Below are 16348 nucleotides of genomic sequence, written 5' to 3' on the forward strand. Positions count from 1 at the left end.
TTGGTATGGCCTCATCCCGTATGCCTCTGTGATTCCCTAACTGACTTTGTTAAAGACAAATATAGGCACATCCTGTGATGAGCCACATGGTTAAAACTCCAAGATGGGTTGCAAGGATGGAAAGCAAAGGCATTCACAGAAACTGCTGTGAAAAACCTTTATAGAATCTTGGTAATGTAGCTGAGGAAAGATTTTTCTCATTATATCAGTGAAAGCTGATATTTGAAGCAAAGTTTTGGATATTCAAAGTTATTGAACTTAATCAGTTGCTGACTTTACAATTCTTGGAACAAATTTGACCCTTTTCGATAAATTTAACTAAGTCAAGGATAATGTAAGAAAATTCTATTCCATACAACGTATGGTTAGGGTCTGGAATGAGCTTCTTGACAGTGAGGCGGACGGAGGCTCAATTGAAAAATTTGAAATGGCAGAAGACTTACTTGAAAAGGACCCAAGTGTGCAGAATTACGGTGTGAACAAAATAGAATGGCCGTCATTAAAATAACAGGAAGAGTGTGGCACGGCCATGATGTTACTGAACTTGTAACCGAGAACTTCAAGCCTACGTTCTGGAGACATGGGTTTGAATATAACCATGGCAAATTGTGAAATCTGAATTCAGTAATAATCTAGAATAAAAGACAGGCATATGCTGACCATGTACCAGTGTTGATTGCTGTAAAAATCCTTCTGGTTCACTCATATCCTTTAGGGAAGGAAATGTACCATCCTCACCTGTTCTGGTCTACGTGTGACTCCAGATGTGGTTGACATTTAACTGGCGCCTCAACATTTAGGGATGGACAATAAATGCTAGTGCAACCAGTGACATCTTCAGGAAATATTTTTTTAAAAATAAAAACTTTATTCTAATAGCAGGTGTAGAAAGATTGACTGAGTAGCTTCCTTCTGTACTGGAATAATTCTGTGATTCAATCATCTTGGTGTATTTGGCAAAACTTCTGGGTCCGTGCTTTTATTTTCCTAATGTAGCTTATCATTTATGTCTTTAAAGCAACTTTGGATGGGTGCATTTTCTGCCAGGTGCCAACTCAATTAAAATATGGCTTCATTTGAAGTTGATTTATTCAGAACAAGTGTAACCTACATGTATATTCTGGTCACTTATATCGTGTGTACCACACTTTTGACCAATCCTTCAAAGATTCAGACATTTTGTTCCTCAGTCTCTATAAACTCTGAAACTGTTTATCCTTGTATCAGACAGTTACATTGATGACTGTATCGGCACCGCCTCTTGCTCCCCAGAGGATCTCGAACAGTTCATCCACTTCACCAACACCTTCCACCCCAACCTCAAGTTCACCTGGGCCATCTCCAACACATCCCTCACCTTCCTGGACCTCTCAGTCTCCATTTCAGGTCACCAGCTAGAAACTGATGATCATTTCAAGCCCACCAACTCCCACAGCTACCCAGAATACACCTCCTCCCACCCACCCTCCTGCAAAAATTCCATCCCCTATTTCCAATTCCTCCGCCTCTGCCGCATCTGCTCCCAGGATGAGGCATTCCACTCCCGTACATCCCAGATGTCCAAGTTCTTCAAGGACCGCAACTTTCCCCCCACAGTGGTCAAGAACGCCCTTGACCGCGTCTCCCACAACACATCCCTCACACCCCGCCCCCGCGACAACCGCCCAAAGAGGGTCCCCCTCGTTCTCACACATCACCCCATCAACCTCCGGATACAACACATTATCCTGCGACACTTCCGCCATCTACAATCCGACCCCACCACCCAAGACATTTTCCATCCCCACCCTTGTCTGCTTTCCGGAGAGACCACTCTCTCCGTGACTCCCTTGTCCGCTCCACACTCCCCTCCAACCCCACCACACCCGGTACCTTCCCCTGCAACCGTAGGATGTGCTACACTTGCCCCCACACCTTCTCCCTCACCCCCATCCCAGGCCCAAAGATGACTCTCCATATTAAGCAGATGTTCACCTGCACATCTGCCAATGTGGTATACTGTATCCATTGTACCTGGTGTGGTTTCCTCTACATTGGGGAAACCAAGTGGAGGCTTGGGGACCGCTTTGCAGAACACCTCCACTGGGTTCGCAATAAACAACTGCACCTCCCAGTCGCGAACCATTTTAACTCCCCCTCCCATTCTTTAGATGACATGTCCATCATGGGCCTCCTGCAGTGCCACAATGATGCCACCTGAAGGTAGCAGGAACAGCAACTCGTATTCCACTTGGGAACTCTGCAGCCCAATGGTATCAATGTGGACTTCACCAGCTTCAAAATCTCCCCTTCCCCCACTGCATCCCAAAACCAGCCCAGCTCATCCCCTCCCCCCACTACATCACACAACCAGCCCAGCTCGTCCTCTCCTCCCACTGCATCCCAAAACCAGCCCAGCCTGTCTCCGCCTCCCTAACCTGTTCTTCCTCTCACCCATCCCTTCCTCCCACCTCAAGCCGCACCTCCATTTCCTACCTACTAACCTCATCCCACCTCCTTGACCTGTCCATCTTCCCTGGACTGACCTATCCCCTCTCTACCTCCCCACCTATTCTCTCCTCTCCACCTATCATCTTTTCTCTCCATCTTCGGTCCGCCTCCCCCTCTCTCCCTATTTATTCCAGAACCCTCTCCCCATCCCCTTCTCTGATGAAGGGTCTCGGCCCGAAACGTCAGCTTTTGTGCTCCTGAGATGCTGCTTGGCCTGCTGTGTTCATCCAACTTCACACTTTGTTAACTGTTTACACTTCTACATTTTAATGGTAGATCCATTTAAATTGAAGATGATATTTTTCAAAAGACTTCTGTGCTCAGGTACAAACTGACCCATGACACGGATAGACTATTTATAGCGTCCTATCTGTAAAATAATATAAAGTAAATTAAAAATAAAAAAACTGTTTTTCCTGTGTATCAGCTGAGCCAACCTGAAAACAAAATAAATTATTAGCAAGATTCAGCAGTTAAGTTTGGCATTTCCGAGTCTATGAGCCCACATCTGAACCACATGATCCCTGAAAACATGTTTCCTCACTCTCTCCTTGCATTCCTGTAAATAGTGGGATCATTGACCCTGTTCTGAGACCCTATATGGATTGTTCCTTCATCAGACTTCCAATTTGTCTGAAAATATACTATTCTAATTGGTAGCCACAAACTGGAATTAGGTAATGCATTGTGACACCTTAACAGTTACTAGATGGAAGAGAGTGTAATGTGATCTATGCTTAAGATGTCACACTTGTCAGGGAACCAACTCCACGAAGGAGTCATACACTTTCACCCAAAATTGCAAACTTGCTGCAACAGTGATCAAACTAACATCACACGATTGCTGGCATTGTACTTTGGCACAGAGAAAATCCTATAACAATATTTTGTGTCAGTTCTGATTTGCTTTTATGCAAATAACATCAAGCCAGATCTAAACATTTAAGAATGGAAACAGAAGTGGGTAGTAACGTCATTAATATCATGATTTATGAGGAAATGAAATAATTAACATTACACAAGGGATGTTTGGAATTCTTTTCTTGACTGTGATGTTTCTGTGCTTTTGAGACAATATATCTTAGTAAGGAAATACCTGAGATACCATATGAGTTTGTTTTGAGAGTTTAAAACTATGTATTTAGAACACTGAAATGGGTCTGACAGCCTTGTTAAATTTATGACCATTCTCTTTGAGTCACCAATGTCAGACTTGGCAACTAGAAGTTAGCCAACTTACTGATTAGCTCAGCTTAAACTGTAAAGTTCAATAATTCATGCTTTAAAGATTATCCTTGTCAAGTCACGACCAACAAAAATAATGAATCCAGCTGAAATAGTCTATAAAATTAAAAAGGAGTCTCAGTGTTAAATGATGCAGACAGCCTGTAAAATCAACTTTTAATCTCTTAAAGGGACACATTTTTGTTTTATAGTTTCTCCCACTACAAAAGTAATTTCACATTTTCTCTGCCCAAGTAGTTAGTTGCTAATAGTTGAGATTGTCGTCAGTAACATATTCCAGAACAAAACAGATTAACATCTTTCTTGATTCTTAATTCTTAATTATGGATTCCTGTCTGTAAACCCTTCTAAGTTCATTTCCATAGGGCCCTTAATGTGACAAGATCGTTGCTCTTCATGTGTCTGCAGTTCAGTGAGTTAACCTGGTGTTATAAATGCAAAATGAGCTATTAACATAAATTTGATCAAGTCCTGATGGACTATGCACAATATGGTGTACAGCAGGGCCCAGAATCTTTTTGTCATCTCCAGATTAAACTGTTATACTAAAGAAGGTATTTACACAGAATTCATCGCACAGAAACTGTCCATTTGGCCCAATTGATAATGTGTCTTTGTTTATGTTCCACACAAGTGGCTATTGAACCCTTTCTACATGGCTTCCATTCCTTTCTCCCTGCTGCACTTATCCAGATTATCCTTAAAGTATCTATGCTTATTTCCCCTGAACTACTCCATGTGATGGCAAGTGCAACATTGTAACCACATTGTGGTAAAGATCAAAGAATTAAATCAAAGATTTTTGAGTGTTACAACTTAGGAAGCACTGGACATACTGCTGTAAAATAACCTACATGGACCAGGGTGAATCACCCTCCAATGACGTACAGCACAAGGCAAACCTGGCAGAGGTAACTGAGAAAAGGAAAGTTGTCATACCTGATTCCCAATCTCAGAAATCGGCTGAAGAAGAGTGTTGGTGGTTTCTTGCAAGTGAGTAAGCTACCATGCAGGCATTTTACTTAATTGTGCATGCTGCATTACAACAATTATAGCAATTCATTCTCAGCATTATGGACCTTCACAGAACCCGGACCTGCTTTGTTCAGCTGCATATAGCATCATGCAAATATCAGTAACATCTGAGTTCAATCTCTTCATAGACTTTCAGAAGTTCATATGCTGAGTGTTCTGTGATGACTAACTCATCATTCTGACCTCTTAAAGAGTATCAACGTCTATAAGACACAGTTTCATTCTGTGGTGGATCACTGTCCATTTGCTGAATGAGTTTAGCCCCAAACACTGAGGTTGTTGACTTCCTCACCAGGCTGAATTTATACTGACTGGTCAATTATGATGAGTAGTGTCATTTCTGGTTTTGATCTGTAAGGGTTGTAATTGATCTGCAATAGATCCAATTCTATATGTTTGTTGATTGCATTGCAAGTTGAGAACCATGCCTCTGGGAATTCCCATGCTTTTCTATGTTTGGCTTCAGCTACTATCGTCACTATGGAGCATGTCAACAACTTCACCCACAACCCAAGCTATGAGTCTTTGCTAAATTTTAAGCCCCAAACAATGCTCAAAGTCTTCAGATTGTTGAACAAAAATCAGTCAGCTTGACTGGTGCCCTGTTCACTATATCAAACATTCATTCCCCTCACGGCCAGCACATAGATGTTGGCCTCAAATCTAGCATCACCCGTCAAATTCAGTGTAGAATTAATGCAGCTAGAAAGGCTGGAGTGCACGAAATGGCCAGGACCTTCTGGCATTCAAACTGGCTGCCACCATATTTAAAACCCATGCACCAGTTCAGATGCTGCAAGCCAGGAACTGTCCTTCACACAGTGACCATTATCACTAAGGGCACAGCCCAGACAAGGAAGCTGGCACACACATCACTGACAAGGATCTAGAGGACCTGGCAAATGCCTTGGTGGACAGGAGGAAAGTGCTTTCTCTCGCTCAGCACCAAAGGATACCAAACCAAACCAAGCAAGCATGAACAAAGACAATGGCCTGGGTCAGTGCAGTTTTCTATTTAAAATATAAGCAAGGCAGTGTAGGAATGTGCTCTGAATGTTTTTCCGTACTTTGTAAGGATAAGTGCCACCATCTTCTCTCTTCCAATCTTGCATCCACATGGCCTCACTCACTGTAACCTGGCCACTATATATGCCTTTCAACAAGGTTCACAGACAACAGCTCTCATTGCTGCATACATCAGGTCCACTCAATGTCTCTCAGTCACCAAACTACCAACCGTTCCTGCCCTTCACACTTCCTATTCACTAACTGGGAACTCCTCACTACCTCTGCTCTTGCATAATCATTAATTGCACTTTTACCCACTTTCATCATACTCAAACCATCCCTTCGTTTCATTGCAGGAGAAATTGCCCCACCCTCCACCAGAATGACAGGATAAGGTTCGTCCAAAGGATTGACTGACATAGGAGCCATGATGAGTCATGCAATATGAGGAGTAATTTCTTGAACTAACCAGAGGAGAGCACAATTGCAGTGCAATATTAATCAAATAATCTGATTTGATGATCTTGGTTGAGAGATAAATATGACCATGAAACTAGAGAAAACTCCACTGTTCTTCATGATGTAATATCATGGAATCATTTACGTTCACCTGAAAACACATTTCTCATTGACACCAAGTCCAACAATATAGAGATTCCACAGCACTGCATTGCACTGAGATATTCACCTAGCTTTTGACCTCCAGTCCTGAGAACATTTTAATTTTTCCCACAAACGTTCTCTACGTTAAGTATCATCTGATCTCTATCTACCCTATTCATTTATCTATAAATTTCCTAAATTTAAATATACCTTTACTGACAAATAGTCACATTTCCTTTCTTGTGCCATCTGCTAATTTTGATTAATATGTCTTTATATATACTCATTGAACAGGCTGATGGTTCAGTTAAATGATCCCTGAAAACTTTAAATGTACACAGTTGATAGACATGGATCAGTGGCAGTATTTTTAACTGAAAGTTGGTGGATTATGTAACAAAGCCAAAACCCAAGAATTTCTTTTAATTCACTCATGGGACATGGGTGCCTCTGTTTGAGTCCCCATTTATTGCCTGTCCCTAGTTATCCTTGAGAAGGTGGTGGTGAATTGCTTCTTGAACCACTGCAGTCCATATGCTGTAGATAGACCCACAATGCCGATAGGGAAGGAATTCCAGGATTTTGACCCAACAACAGTAAAGGAAAATTAATATATTTCCAAAACAGGATGGTGAGTGGTTTGGAGGTCAGCTTGCAGGTGCTGGGGTTGTCATGTGTCTACTGCCCTTGTACTTTTTAGGTGAAAGTAAGCTGCTTTGATCTGGATGGTGTCAAGCTTCTAGAGTGTTGTTGGAGTTGCACTCATGCAAACAAAAGAGGAGTATTCCATCACACTCCTGACTTTTAGTTGATGGGACAGGCTTTGGGCAGTCAGGAGTTGAGTTACACACTGCAGTATTCCTAGCCTCTGACTTGCTGTTAGAATCACAGAATTCCCGTACGTGGAAGCAGGCCAGTCAGCCCATTGAGTCCACACTGACCCTCCAAAAAGCACCCCATCCAAACCCACAACCCTACCCTACCCCTGTAACTAATCTACCCAGCCTGCACATCTCTGGACACTATGGGCAATTTAGCATGGCCAGTCCACCTAACCTGCGCATCTTTGAACTGTGGGAGAAAACTGGAGCACCTAGAAGAAAACCACACAGACACAGGGAGGATGTGCAAACTCTACATAGACAGTTCCTTGAGGCTGGACTCAAACCCAGGCTCCTAGCACTGTGAGGCAACAGTGCATACTACTATTCACAATGCCACCCTTTGTTCTTGTAGCCTCTGTGTTTTTACAACAAGTTCAGTTCAGCTTCTGGTCATTGGAATCCTTGGGATGTTGACAGATTCAGTGATGGTAATGCTATTGAATGTCAAGGGGCAGTGATTTGATTGTCTCTTTTTGGAAATGTCATTGTCTCGTATTTGAGAGGCATGAATACCATTTGTCAGGCCAAGCCTGGATATTGTCCAGACCTTGTTGCATGTGAACATGGGCTGCTTCAGTATCTGGGGAGTCATGAATGGTGCTGAATATTGTGCAATTAGCAGTGAGTATGCTCACTTCTGACGGGATGATAGAGGGAAAGTCATTGATGAAGCACCTGAAGACAGTTGGGCCTCACCCACAACTCCTAGAAACTCCTGCAGAGATTCCTGGAGATGAGACGACTGACCTTCAACAACCCCAACTATCTTCCTAAACACCAGATATGACTCTAACTGTCAGAGAATTTGTTCCCCAATTCCCCATTGTCTCCAGTTTTTCTACAGCTTTTTCTTGTCATACTCAGACAAATGTGGCCTTCATATCAAATGCCGTCACTCTCGCTTCATTTTGAACAAATTCTATTGGTTGAACTTTCAACACAGTAATGAGGAAGCGCTGATATAGTCCTAGTTACACATCAACTAGAAGAGCCAACCCACTAATCCAATTCTGGCTAGAAACAAACAAAGAAGTTGCTGGAAAACTCAGCAGGTCTGGCAACATCTGTGAAGAAAAATCAGTGTTAACATTTCAGGGCTGAGGAAGGGTCACTGGATCCAAAACATTAACTCTGATTTTTCCTCACAGATGCTGCCAGACCTGCTGAGCTGTTCCAGCAACTTTTGTTTTTGTTCCTGTTTACAGCATTTGCTGTTCTTTTGGTTTCAGTTTTTAGTTCAGTCTTTAAATCACGTTTTCTTTGATTTCTTTCTTAATTACTTACTGTTGTATCCTAACACTGATCCCTGAAGAACTCCACTACAAACCATTTTCCAGCCTGAAAGACATTTACCAAGCACTGCTCTCTATTTCCTGTCACCAACCATTCCGTATTCGTGTTACAACTGTTCCTTTTACTCCACTTTGTCCCACTCAGCTTCCTTTGAAACTCTACTTTTCTCCCAGCATCTGTGTCTCCACAACTTCTGTTTCAATAGTGTCACCCTATCACCAGTGCTTCTATCTTTCTTTTCTTACACAAGGAACCTCCTCCAACTTGCTTTCCAGAGTTCTCATTTGTGTCCATTCTATCTCCCACACTTCAGCCCTCATCCTTTCCCCTCCCTTCCAGAGCTTGAGAGGATTCACCTTGTGCTTCACTCACCTTTATACTCAATAAAACCATCCTCTATCATTTCAACCATTTCTAACATGAGACTACCAACAAAAAACATTTTCCTTTCCCTTCTTTTTCCAAAATTCCAAAAAGACTATTCCGTTTGCAATATCCTAGTCCACTCTTCCATCATCCCAGCACACAAGACTTTTACAATCAAACCTTTCATGCAAGTACAAGAGTGTGCTATCTACTCTTTTATCTCTTTCCCTCCTCCCAGGCATTCCTTCTAAGTGAAGCAACAATTTATTTGTATTACTTTCAATTTGCCATGCAATACTCCCTCATTGCAATGCAGTTTATTCTACAAAGAGATCAGATATTGATGAGGGACTTTACAACCTTCTACACTCAATGTCAAGTTCAACAATTTCAGGTAACGCCATTGTTCCAATTTTTTTGGATACAAAGTGCTGTTGTAGCTGTTATAACATCATTGCAAGCTGTTCTTGACCCTTTTTTTTCTTTATTTGTCCCATAATGTCTGTGTTTTTAGTACTATGATTCCTGCGTCATTGAATTAATCCTGCCATCCCTTCAATCATAGACACTCTGTTTTGTTTATTCCTCCCTTGCACCTTTTCCTCCCACTGTATTTGCTATTATTACTTGCAAATCATGAGGAAAGATCCTAAAAGTTTGTCCTGAGATGCTAAGTGGAGAATTAAAATAGCTCCTGCATTAATCCTCGTGAACAAGTTGGTGTGATGTGCCCTCTGGTCTGAAAAATGTTGTTACGTATACATTTCCCAATACATATTTAGATTATAAGACATTGGAGTAGAAGTAGGCCATTCAAACCATAATGTATGCTCTGTCATTCAATGATATCATGGTTGATGTGTTAATCCTCAATTCCACTTTCCTGCCTTTTTCGCATAAACCTTGATTCATGTAATAATATAAATCTCTCCAGCTCAACCTTAATTATATTGCATGACCCAGCCTCAATATCTCTCTGCAATCAAGAATTTCACAGATTCACGTCCCTCTGAGAGAAGACATTCCTCTTCCTCTGTGTCCTAACTGGGTAACTGTTCCTTCTGAGATTTTACCCCTTCATCCTGGACTCTCCCACAAATGGAAACAACTTGTCTGCATCTAGCCTGTCAAGTCCCTAAAGAATCTCATATGTTTTCATTAGGTCTCCTCTTGTTTTCCTGAACTCCAATGTGTAAGGATCAACCCATTGCATCTTCTCTGGACTGCCTCCAATGCCAGTGTATCTTTCAATAGATAGGGGGACCAAAACTGTTCACAGTATCCAGCTGTGGTCTCATCAGTGCCTTGTATCTCTGTGGCAAGACTTCCCTGTTTTTATAACCCCATTCTATTTGAAATAAAAGCCAACATTCCATTTGCTTTTCCTGTAATCTGCTGAATAGGAATGCTAGCTTTTTCTGATTCATGCACTAGGACCCCAAAATCCTTCTGTACAACTGCTTTCTGCAGACTTCCCCCATTTAAGTAATATGCAGCCATTTTATTCTTGCTTTGGCTGAGCAATATCCACTGCCTTCAAAATCAGGACTTCACTTGTCTGCTTGCATCCAAAGCTTTTTACATCTGGGCCATGAGTTTATAACAATTTGTATCAATTTTACCTCCTGTCTAAGTGTTTTCTTGCTGTATTTTTTCAATGGGAATTTGTAAATGGGAAGATCAGCTTTGTTCATGACTTTTACCATTTCCAGGAGCACAAAGATATTGTAGTGAATATCTGATAAATGTGCATTAGCCTGAGGACATGTTTAATCTGCATTGATGGTAATCTGAATTGATATTGCCTTCATTGAGAACTTGCAACCTAATGTCATAAACTACCAAATACTCACAAATGTCCTCCTGATCTGAAAAGCATGAAAGAACTTGTGCTTGCTTATAACCTGTTTTTGAAACACTTTGTAATTTTGACAAAGTTCATCAACCTGAAATGTAAATTCTGCTCTTTTTTTCCACAGCTGCTGCCTAGCCTGCTGATTGTTTCCAGCACTTTCTGTTCATATTTTGCACTTCTAATATCTGCAATATTTTGCTTTTGTGTCAATGTTACATTGACAAGCGTTCAGCCTGATAATGGCTTTCATAGTTTGTAGTCGGAACCTATGTCATTTCCTCACCAGCTTTCCTTGGCGTTCGAAATGGATGACATGAAGTCCTGAATGAGCTTTCACTTTCAGTTCCACCTGTTTTTTGGAATGTTTGTATTGATCTATCTAATTGTCCTACCACCTCACTTCTACCCTTCCGTTACCATTAACATGTTTCTGTATGAAATCACACATTTAGTGTCACTACTATCCCCTCATTAAATTTCTTTTTTAACTGCTTCAGTCAGAGCTATCCTTTTAACAATGATTTCACTTTTTAACATCTTGATGAAATAATTCAGTTTATTCTAAATCTATCCATCTCCCTACACCAGCTGGATCCGAAACTAAATCAACTGCAGAAACCCTACTTATTCTTTCCTGAAAAACCATTTAACATTCTACACTCCAGGCTATAAACAAGCTTCGGTGATGAGGGAAAAACCCAGGCAAGTTTCCAAGGAATGTTCTCTCTCAAGATGCTTATGGTCTTGTAAAACAGAAGCTTATAAAGCTCAGGATATGTAAAATCCCAAGAGGATCAATAGTGGTTTCAGAAGATCTGCAGCTGTTCTTTTAGTGTAGCCTTGCATTGACCTGGTCATCAGAACATTTACACAAAACGACACATAGAGTTACAAACTTTCCATAGAAAAGGTAACATTTCTAACGACAAAGGTTGAGAAGAGATAATGTGTCCACACAAACCATCTCTAACTTACAGTAATGGAATTTACACATCTATGACAATATGATTAAAAAGGATCTTTTTCATACATTAATGGATCTTTTTTCTCTAATTATCTTTGTGTAATCCTATTAATTTCCACCCCTTCTAAACCTTCAGTATCATTTATGTAGCCTTGCATTCATTTACTCCAAACAATACCCAGAATCAGATTTGCAGAATGGACTTCTGGCATGGAACTCCCTATAAATAGCAAATGAATTCACATTTTTACAGGGCTGTATCAGTTTAATGTGGTTTAACATATTATGTGCATTTATAGCATTTTTATTGGTAAAGTGTGATTTTTTTTATTCTAAATAAATTATTCTGGACTATTATCTGTGGCTATTTTCAATATTTTGTGCATGTATTTAGACATCAAGAATTTGAATTATTTCTGATATATAAATTGTTCAAGTTGGTGAATACAAGTGCAGCATCTTTAAGAAAAGGCTAAGTAAGTTGAAATTTTAATTACGTAATTACTGGTCTTTTGCAATTTCAAAATATTCTTTATAATGAGAAATTCTGTGCTTTTGGCAAAATGAAAGAAAAAACAATTCCACAAAGATTTCTTCAAAATTATCATAGAAAGTGAAACACAGTAACATCTAAACTAGGTTATACCATTCCTCCCCCTCAACACCGTTCCACAATTCGTTTAGTTCATAGAAAGTCTATATCTTAACTTGCCTGTCTTAGTTCCATATTGCATCATCCACACTCCACATTTATGAACATTTCAATTGACAATGTCCAGAAATTTTTGGAAAAGAGACTACCAGATTTACTCGATCTTCTGTGTGAAAGTAACAACTTGATTTAATCCTTACTAGCCTAGCTCTAGCATCAGAGTTAAAGCTTTTGTACTGGATTTAATCAAGAAAAGAGATAGGTTTACTGCGTCCATGCAATTTAATTTCATTATAGTTGTAAACACCTCTATTAGATCACCCTTCCACCTTTTAAACTCAGGAAATGCAAGTCAGGTTTTTGCAGCCTATTTAACACTACAAACTTCAGTATCATTTTGGTAAATCTGTACTGTACTCACTCAAAAACTGTATATATTATTCCTTAGGTTCAGTACACAAAGTTAAAAATTTTCCAGATAAGGATCTGATCATGTCTTTGTACTAAAGCATTACATTCTACACTTTTTTTCTATCTCCTTTGAGATCTTGGCCAATATTCCATTGCCGCTATCACCTGTGAATTAGCATTAGAACAGACTTTTCTTTAATCATTGCAGAAATTTCATTTGTCTTTCTTGGACCCAAAGTGGATGAATTCACACTTGCCCACACTTAAATCTGCTATAGATTTTACCTCATCTTCCTACCATTAACTCCACCAAGATCCTCACCTTGATTTATTTTAGGCTTCCTTGTACCTTTGGTGTTTTGTCCACTCTGTCCACTAATATTTAACAAGACAGGCATTTCCTTGTAGTCTCAGTTGCACATAACTTCTAGTTTATTTTAGAAATAATGTTAATATATTGATGAAATATTTTACCTTTACGTACTTCAATGTACCTTACAGTTCTTTTTACATATACTCACTTATTGTACCATGTAATATTTCATGTGTAACTCACTGTTACTTAATAATGTTCTCAGTCTGCTGATCTTCCTCAATTATTTGCATTTGTGAAAAACAGCTCTTTTGGTTTGACATTGTTAGCTACGTGAAGTGGATATTTTATTTAAAATAATGGTATGTTTATAATATTTTATAACAGTATATTTTCTTTCATCAAAAATATCTGCGGTATGAATGTCCTGTTTGGATCACTGTGTGATTTTACTGCTTCTTTGTGTTTGTACTGTTTTGACAGCCATTTTCATAAAACATTTAGTAGCATTTTGTCAAACTTTTTCACCCATTGTCATCAGCAAGTAATTTTAGGTCAGATATAGGACAATTAGAACTGCATGTTTTCTTGTTAAAATAAAGTTTTTTTTAAGCAAAGACATTATCCTCTAGAACAGATTATCTGACCACGTGGTGGATATGAGTTTGATGCTGTTCTTATAAAGGAAATTTCCAGTTATAAGGAATAAATTACTAGTAGTGCTTGTAAGGATTTATAGTACCCACAGACTCCTGAAGCTTTACCAAATGCCTTAGAGAGTTAGAAAGGAATTCTGCCCAGTTGCTGCTAAATTGATCACTTTTTTTTGTTGTTTCTTCTGTTTTGGGCTATTTCATTGTTAAGAATGTATGGATGCTGTATTTAATTATGCAATACTTAGAATAGTAGGTTTGATTAACATGGTGACAGTTCCTGCCCCTTTTTCCATATTTGTACATTTCCCCATTAGCTACAACTTCAGCTGCACCAAAAGAAGCCAAAATAACAAATTTTGATTTATAAAGAAACTAAATAAAGTCAGCATAGTCCCAGAGGGCTATAGGACTGCTCTCTCATTATAGAGAGAGATGACTGGTGGTAGTTTAAAGTGAGGGTCACCACCCCTCAGGTGAGGGGCAAGATTGAGAAAGTAGGCCCTCTGAGCTAACCTCAACTGGTATAGAAATTGAATCTGCACAGTTGGTGTCATTCTGCATCACAAATCAGCCAACTGACCTCCAGAAGAAACAACCAACTGAGGGTTAGAATCAAGCATACATTCTTTTCAAAAGATTTACCTTTTAAATGAATTGTAATAATCTTAAATCTGTAGCTGAAAGGACAAAGGAGAAAATGAGTTGGCGCAGACAAAATCCAGAATAATGAAAATCAATTAACTAGATTGCCTCGAAAATAATATTGGACTGTCTGAACTTATTTTTGATGATTTCATGATAATTACAAAATGATAACTATTCAGCATAAATTACAAATAATTTCTCATTAATGATTTGAGATGGTAAAGAAGAGTTTCTGGAAGAATTGAGAAAAACATTATGTTTATTACCTTCTGAATTTGGAATGCTGTTAGATCACAGTGACAGATTTACTCAATGTTGAATCTTACTTGTCATTAAAACATTGAATCATTGCCCAAAGTGGGAAAAGTGTTCAAAGTGTCAACATTGACTACCCTTGTGTGTTTGTAAAAAGACTTTCTCATTTTAAAAATTGACAACTATGGTATCAGAAGCAACAATAGCTCTGAATTATCCCATGTTATCCACCTTGGTAACAGAAATCAATGTTCAGAATATTTCTTAAATGATATGAGACTGAAAAGGAATCTATGTATTCTTGCCAATAAGTTGTTGACGGTTAATGTGCAGGTGCAGCAGGTTTTTAGGAAGGCTAATGGAATGTTAACCTTTATTCCAACAGGATTAGAGTACAAGAGTAATAAAGTCTTGTTTCAATTCTATACTAGCTTGGGTTGACAGCACCTGGAGTACTGTTTGCAGCTTTGGTCTCACAATCTCAGGAAAAATATTATTACCAAAGAGGGACTGAAACAGAGGTTCACCAGATTTGTTCACAGGATCATAGATCATAGAATCCCTACAGTGTGGAAACAAGCCCTTACTGACCCTCTGAGCATCCTGCCCAGACCCATCCACCTATGATCCACCAAAGCTACAATCCCCGAACACTATGGGCACTTTAGCATGTCCAATCCGTCCAAGAGTGGATTCAAACCCAAGTCCGTGGTGCTGTGAGGCAGCAGTGCTAACGACTGAGCCACCGTGCTGCCCCAGAATGGTAAGATTGTCCTTTGAAGAGAGATTGGGCAAACTCTACTCTGCAGAGGTTTGAAGAAAGAGAGGTGATTTCATTAAAACCTACCAAATACTTAAAGGGATATAGGACAGATGCAGATAAGATGTTTTCATTGTTTGGGCAGTCTGAAACCAAGGAGTACAATCTAAAAATAATGGGGATACTACTTCAGCCTTGTATTGGAGAATTTTTCTATTATTGACAGGGTTCTGAACCTTTGGAATTTTCCACTACAGATAGCTGTGGAAGTTCAATCTTTGAGTATCTTTAAGGAACGCATTGATAGATTTCTGATTAGCAGTGATCTGCAGGATTATGAGGCCGGTAGATAAAATGAAGTATTTAATCGACCAAAACCAGTTGAATGGTGGGCAGGCTCAATGGGATGAATAGTCTGCTCCTGTTACTATGTTCCTTGTAATCTGAAGCATATCCTTTGTGTTTAAAGATTCCAAGAACCTAACGATTACATGACATCAAACTGCATCTTAGTAAAAATAAATTGTGACTTAGCCATTCAGTTCGTCGCGCCTGCAACAAAATGGGGAACAAGAATAAAACAATTTTTTTTTCCCAGCTAGCCATTGCTGAAGAACAGATCAAAAGATCAGTCACCTCTAATGAAACTCAGCTGTATTCAGTTTCAACTGCTCCACTGCTTTCACAAAAGTAAGTGTAACTTAAATGGACACTTCAAAGTGGTTTGTACAGTAAATCAAAATGTAACTAAAATGCAAAGTGGGCTCAAAAGATTTGCAAACAAGCAACTTATATCAACTGATATTCAGTCGCAAACAAAAACACACATTTTGCTTCTATTAAAATCTTGAGGAAAATATCTGTGCAAGTCATGATTTTATCTTGGTATGCATTTTTGGCTCATTATCAATAT

The sequence above is a fragment of the Stegostoma tigrinum genome, chromosome 17, assembly GCF_030684315.1.
Source record: "Stegostoma tigrinum isolate sSteTig4 chromosome 17, sSteTig4.hap1, whole genome shotgun sequence".
Classification (NCBI taxonomy): domain Eukaryota; kingdom Metazoa; phylum Chordata; class Chondrichthyes; order Orectolobiformes; family Stegostomatidae; genus Stegostoma; species Stegostoma tigrinum.